Here is a 6501-nt window from a genome sequence, read left to right as displayed (position 1 = left end):
CACACACACACAGGCACTCCTATACACACATATACACACGGACACACATACACACAGACGCGCACACAGACACCCACACACACCCTTACAGACACACACACTCCCACACTCACACATGCACCCCCTTACAGACTTAAGACACTCTGCACTCACTACACACACACACACACACACACACATACACTTTCTCACACTCACAACCCCCAACCTAGACAGACACACACACACAGACAGACAAAGACCCACTTGCACACATATATTTTGTGGGGTGAATTTGTACTTTCATGGTTACATTGTACTTTGCTCAAAGACTACATGCATTCATGTAGGACTCTGAGCTCAAAAACTGCATGAATTTATGTAAAACTTCGTTATCTCACTTTTTAGATTAGAATCAATCATGGCATAGACAGAGAACACAGGGGGCTAACACCTTCAACATATTGTCTACCTATCAGCATTGTAACAGCTAACCTGAAAATGCGACATTTTAAAAAAAAGGTTTTGTGATTTACACATGAAAGAAGTGAAACTATCACTGTATTCTAACAGATGAAAGGCTTAACAGACAATCAATTTTTCAATGTATAATTTTAGTTACATCACACTGTCAATTTTTGCTATAAATTCTGTGTGTTAGGATTGAGCCCTCCACTACCACCTGATGAATGAGTGTCGCTCCGAAAGCTAGTGTGCCTCCAATTAAACCTGTTGGACTATGACCTGGAGTTGTGTGATTTTTAACTTTGTACACCCCAGTCCAACACCGGCACCTTCAAATCATCAAATCCCAGAGTCCCCTCTCCAATGGCCATTGAGAGTCATAAGAATCTCAATAGTGTAGAAGCAGGCCATATGGTGAAAGGGAGGACAGCAGATGCTGGAGATCAGAGTCAGGATTAGAGTGGTGCTGGAAAAGCACTGCAGATCAGGCAGCATCCGAGGAGCAGGAAAATCGACATTTCAGGCAAGAGTGCTTCATCAGGAATGAGCTTGCAAGAGGATTCGCAGTAAAGTTAAAATCATCTAGGCGAAAGTGAGGACTGCAGATGCTGGAGCAGGTTACTGTGAATCCTCTTGCAAGGATGCCTACCTTGAAGAAGTTCTCCTCCCTCATTCCTGATGAAGAGCTTTTGCCCAAAACGTTGATTTTCCTTCTTCTTGGATGCTGCCTGACCTACTGTGCTTTTCCAGCACCTCTCCACTATTGAAGTAGGCCATATGGCCCATCAAGTCCACACTGACCGTCTGCCACACAGTCCTACCCATACCCCATCCCCATCACTATACATTTCCTATTGCTTATCCACCTAGCCTGCACCTTTTTGGACTGTGGGTGAAGTTGATGCCAACACGGGGAGCATATGCAAACTCCACACAGACCTAGGGTAGAATTGAACTTGAGTCCCCGGCATTGTGAGGCAGCAATGCTAACCACTGAGCCACTATGCTACCCTGTAGTCTACCTGACTGCAGTGGTTCAAGAAGGCAGCTCAGCACTACCATCTCAAGGGGAACTAGGAACAGGAAATAAATGTTGGCCCAACTAATGACACCCACATCCCATGAGTGAATTTTAAAAATGCACACAGAAATATCCATCAATATTAAGTTGATACTAACCATAGAAACTTTTCTTATAGTATACTCATTGAGGGATAACAATTAGCAATGAGAGTTGAAGGGCTGCCATTGTTTTGTTTGAAGTACTTAGTATGGGATCTCTTGGGAGCATGTGGGAGTCTCAGTTTAACATTTGACCTGATACTTAACAATATCCAGGGTGCCATACTCCCTCAACGTTGTAATAAGAACATCTACTCAGATTTTATCCTCAAGTCTCAACTTGAATCTTCATACTGAGAAAGTAGGAGGCTATCCATTGTACTAAGACTGTGATTCTAACAGTGGATTAGTGATGGTGTTACCTGAGAGCACTTGTACGTGGTTCACAAAGAAAGAAAGAAATGCGCATCTCTTCCTCAACTTGAAAAACTCAAACCTTGACAAAATAGAAATAAATGATGAGTGGTACAGCAGGATTGTTGATTGCATTCTATTGACTGGGAGGAGGGAGAAGGGAGAACTCTGTCAGCAACTTCGTGACACATTAGTCACTTTGTGATAAAAGCTACAACCATTTATATCTCATGACAAGCAGCTCCATGGATGAGACAAGTTGTAGCATCAAGGTAGTGGTTAGTAATGCTAGACACTCCAGTGGAGCATGAGACAAATACTATGCACTGGGACATTAAAAAAATTGTTAAACCTTAGCCAAATGAACCCTTTTTGCAAAACTGTTCCAGTAGAAAAACTCCAACCATAGATCTCATAATTGGTAAGTAGATGAAAATACCTCATTAAATTGGGCCAATTTAAGAAAATAAACTTAATTTCCTACCTATAGGATAAAAGAGAAAGGATGCATATTGAATTTTCATTTAAATATCTAAAAGGTAAGAGTAAGGCAAGAGTGGATATTGAATCATTGGTAGAGGAAGCTGGAGAGGTTGCACTGAGGAACAAGGAATGGTGGGTGAACTGAATAGGTAATTAGCATCGGTCTTCACAGTGGAACACACCAGCAGCATACCAGAACTTCATGACAGTCAAGGGACAGAGGTGAGTGTAGTGGCCAGCACCAAAGAGAAGGTACAAGGGAAGCTGAAAGGTCTGAAGGTGGATTAATCACCCAGAATAGATGGACTACACCCAGAGTTCTGGAGAAGATGGTAGAGGCATTGGTTGTGATCTGTCGGGAATTACTGGAGTCAGGGAGGGTGCCAGGGGACTGGTAAATAGCTAACAAAGCTCCTCTATTTTAGAAGGAAGTGCAACAGAAGGCAGGAAACCTTAGGTTGGTTAACCTGACCTGAGTCATTGGAAAGATTTCAGAGTCCATTAGTCAGGATGAGATTTCAAAGTACTTAGAAATGTATAGCAAATAGGGTTGTGTCAACACGGCTATGTCAAGGGGAGGCCATGCCTGTTCAAATTCTTTGAGTTGGTAATGAGCAAGTTAGACAAAGGAGCGCCATTGGATGTGATCTATTTGGATTTCCAGAAGGCCTTTGTCCAGGTGCCATACAGGAGACTGCTAAAAAAGGTAAGAACCCATGGTGTTAGTGGTATGGACAGAAGATTGGCTGACTGGCTGAGAGCAGAGAGTGGGGATAAAGGCGTCTTTTTGAGGATGGCAGCCAATGACTAGTGGAGTTCCGCAGGGGTCCATATTGGGTCCACCCATACCCTATCCCCATAACTCTGCATTTCCCATGGCTAATCCAGCTAGCCTGCACAACTATTCACATTATTCATTAACGATCTAGACAAAAGAACCAATGGCATTGTTGCTAAGCTGCAGATGACAAAGGTAGATGGAGGGACAGGTAGTGTTGAGAAAGTGGGGAGGTTGCAGTAGGACTTGGACAGGTTAGAAGGATGGACAAAAAAATGGCAGATGGAATAATATGTGGGAATATCAAGTAATGCATTTTGGTAGGAAGAACAGAGGCGTAGACTATTTTCTAAATGGGAAAGACTTGGGAGTCCTAGTTCAGGATTGTCTTAAGCTTACCACATAGGTTCAGTTTGCAGTTAGGAAGACAAATGCAATGTTAGCACTTATTTAAAGAGAGCAAATATACAAGAGCAGAGATGCACTTTTGAGGCTGTGTAAGGCTTTGGCCAGACCGCAATTGGAATACTGTGAGATGTTTTGGGTCTCATGTTTAAGGAAGGATGTGATGGCATTGGAGGAAGTCCAGAGGAGATCTACAAGAATTATCCTCGGGATGAAGAACTTGTCATATAAGGAGCAGTTGAGGACTTTGGGTTAGTTCTTGATGGTGTTTAGAAAGATGGGGTGTAGGAATAGGATTATAACTTACAAAATATTGAGAGGCCTGGATAGAGTGAACCATAGTAGAACCATAGAGAAGATGGTTCTACTAAGAGAGACTAAGACCCAACAGTACAGCCTCAGAGTGAAGGGGATGAACTGAGATGAGGAGGAATTTCCTCCGGCTGTAGGTGTTTAATCCATCAAAATTATCACCACAGAGGGCTGTGGAGGCCAAGTCACTGATTGTCTTAAAGACAGAGATAGAGATAGATAGGCTCTTGATTAGTAAGGAGATCAAGAGTTACGGTTGAAGGTAGGAGAATAGAGTTGGGAAATATATCAGCCATGATTGAATAGCAGAGCAGGCTCAATGGGCTGAATGGTCTAATTATGCTCCTATATCTTATGGTTTTATGGTCAGTACTTGCAAAGAGGCAGCACAAGCATAATTGGCCAAATGATCCTCTTAGTGTTATTTAATGATTCTTTCTTCTCACCACCCCCTCCCATTTCTCTCCTTGCATAGTTTCTTCATGATCCCCTCAATCTCCTCAGTAACTTTCTCAAGCAGCCAATTAGACTGGTTTGAGACAAAAAAACCCTGCAGATGTTGGAATCCAAAGTAGACATTTAGGAGGCTGGAAGATCATAGCAAGTCAGGCAGCATCAGGCGGTGGAAAAGTTTCAGGTATAACACTTCTTCAGGACCAGGGTCCATGTAAGGGGAGCTGCAGATTCATTCCTCCATCCACCAATCAGGCCGTACCCTCTACCTGTGTTCACGTTTTCTTTTGTAACCCTATCTGCATGGACTGAACAGGAGTAGGCAATTCAGTCCCTCAAGTTACTCCACTTTTGATATGATCATGATCTCATCTCAGCCTCAACTCCACTCCTGCCTGCTCTTCATAACTCTTCAACCTGTTACTAATTAAAAATCTGTCTGTCCCTCCTTAAATTTAGTCAATGGCCCAGCAGCATTCTAATAATTGAGGTAGTGATTTCCACAGATTCACAACTCTCTGTAGTTCCTCCTCATCTGTTTTAAATATGCTAACCCTTATCCGAAAACTATGACCTCTCGTTCTAGATTACAATTCATCTCTCCTCCATATAATTATCTAGCTTCCTCTTAAAAGCATCCAATCTATTTGTCTCAACAACTTCACATGGTAATGCATCACAATTTGTTCGTAAACTCTTAGTAAAATGTTTCTCCAAGACTTTCTGTTTAATTTGGCAGTGACTATGTTTACAGCTCTAGCCGGTCGATAGCTTTAACCTAGGCCTTTGGATTATTAACTGAGTGAGGGAAGAAGTGCCTTCAAGTTAGGCCCTCTTTACCCTAATGGTACTACCCTCCCAATAATAACTCCAGTTATTCCCCCAAAACGTGTCTCTCTTACATCCCTGTCCAGTCCTGCCGAAACTTATCCTACCATAAATCTGTAAGACATGGGAATAAAAATATGCAATTTGACTCATCATGTCTATTCCATCATTCAGTGAAATCATGATAATCTGAGAATTCTCAACAGCATTCTCCTGTATTTTTCACACACTTCTTGAGTATCTTGCTGATTTGAAATCTATTTATCTCAACCTTGAATGTGCTGAGTGAACCAACCTCTACAGCCCTCTGTGGTAAAGAATTCCACAGATTCACTCCCTTCTGAGAGAAGTAGATTATTTTTCATTTCTGTCTCAAACGTGTTTTAATCTGAGATGACACCTTATGATCTTTGAGTTTCTCATCAGGGAAACTAATCTCTCATCATCTACCCTGTCAAGTGCCCTAATGATCTTATACTTTCAATCAGGTTACCTTACACCATAAGACCATAAGGTATCAGAATTAGGCTATTCAGCCCATTGCATCTGCTATCATTCGATAATGGCTGTTTAGTTTCTTAAACCCGTTCTCCTGCCTTCTCCCTATAACCTTTGATTCCCTTACCAATCAATAACCAATCTATCTTGAGGCACTCAAAGACTCACAAGGACATGGCATCGACAACCTTCTGCAGCAATGAGTTCCACAAATACACCATCTTCTGGCTGAAGAAATTCCCGTTTATAGATATAGGTTTGCTCGCCAAGGCTCACTGACGATGTTACCTAGTAGGGTAATGAAACATCTGGAAATGAACCTTCCAGCTCAGCGAGCAAACCTATATCCAAAACCTCAACCTGAGCTACAAATCTTCTCAAAACTCACTATTCCCTTTTATCTCTGTTCTAAAGAGTCATCACTTCACTCTGAGGTTGTGATCTCAGCTCATTGTCTCTCCAACTAATAGAAACATCTTCTTTGTGTTCACTCTATACAGGTCTCTCTGTATTATCAAAGGATGAAGAACAAAGAACACCACAGAAGAGGAATAGGCACTTCAGCCCAACATTGCGCTGACACGTAACACCTTTCTAAATTGAAAACCTTTTGATCGTCATGCTCCATATTCCTCTATTCCCTGCTTATTCAGGTACGTATCAAGATGCCTCTTCAACGTTAGTATTGTTCCACCTCCACCAAATATATACGCTACCTCCAAACGGACCCCACCACCAAGGATATATTTCCCTCTCCTCCCCTATCAGCATTCCGTAAAGACCACTCCCTCCATGACTCCCTCGTCAGATCCACACCCCCCACC

Source organism: Chiloscyllium plagiosum, chromosome 17, assembly GCF_004010195.1.
Source record: "Chiloscyllium plagiosum isolate BGI_BamShark_2017 chromosome 17, ASM401019v2, whole genome shotgun sequence".
Classification (NCBI taxonomy): domain Eukaryota; kingdom Metazoa; phylum Chordata; class Chondrichthyes; order Orectolobiformes; family Hemiscylliidae; genus Chiloscyllium; species Chiloscyllium plagiosum.
This window is presented reverse-complemented; position numbering follows the sequence as displayed.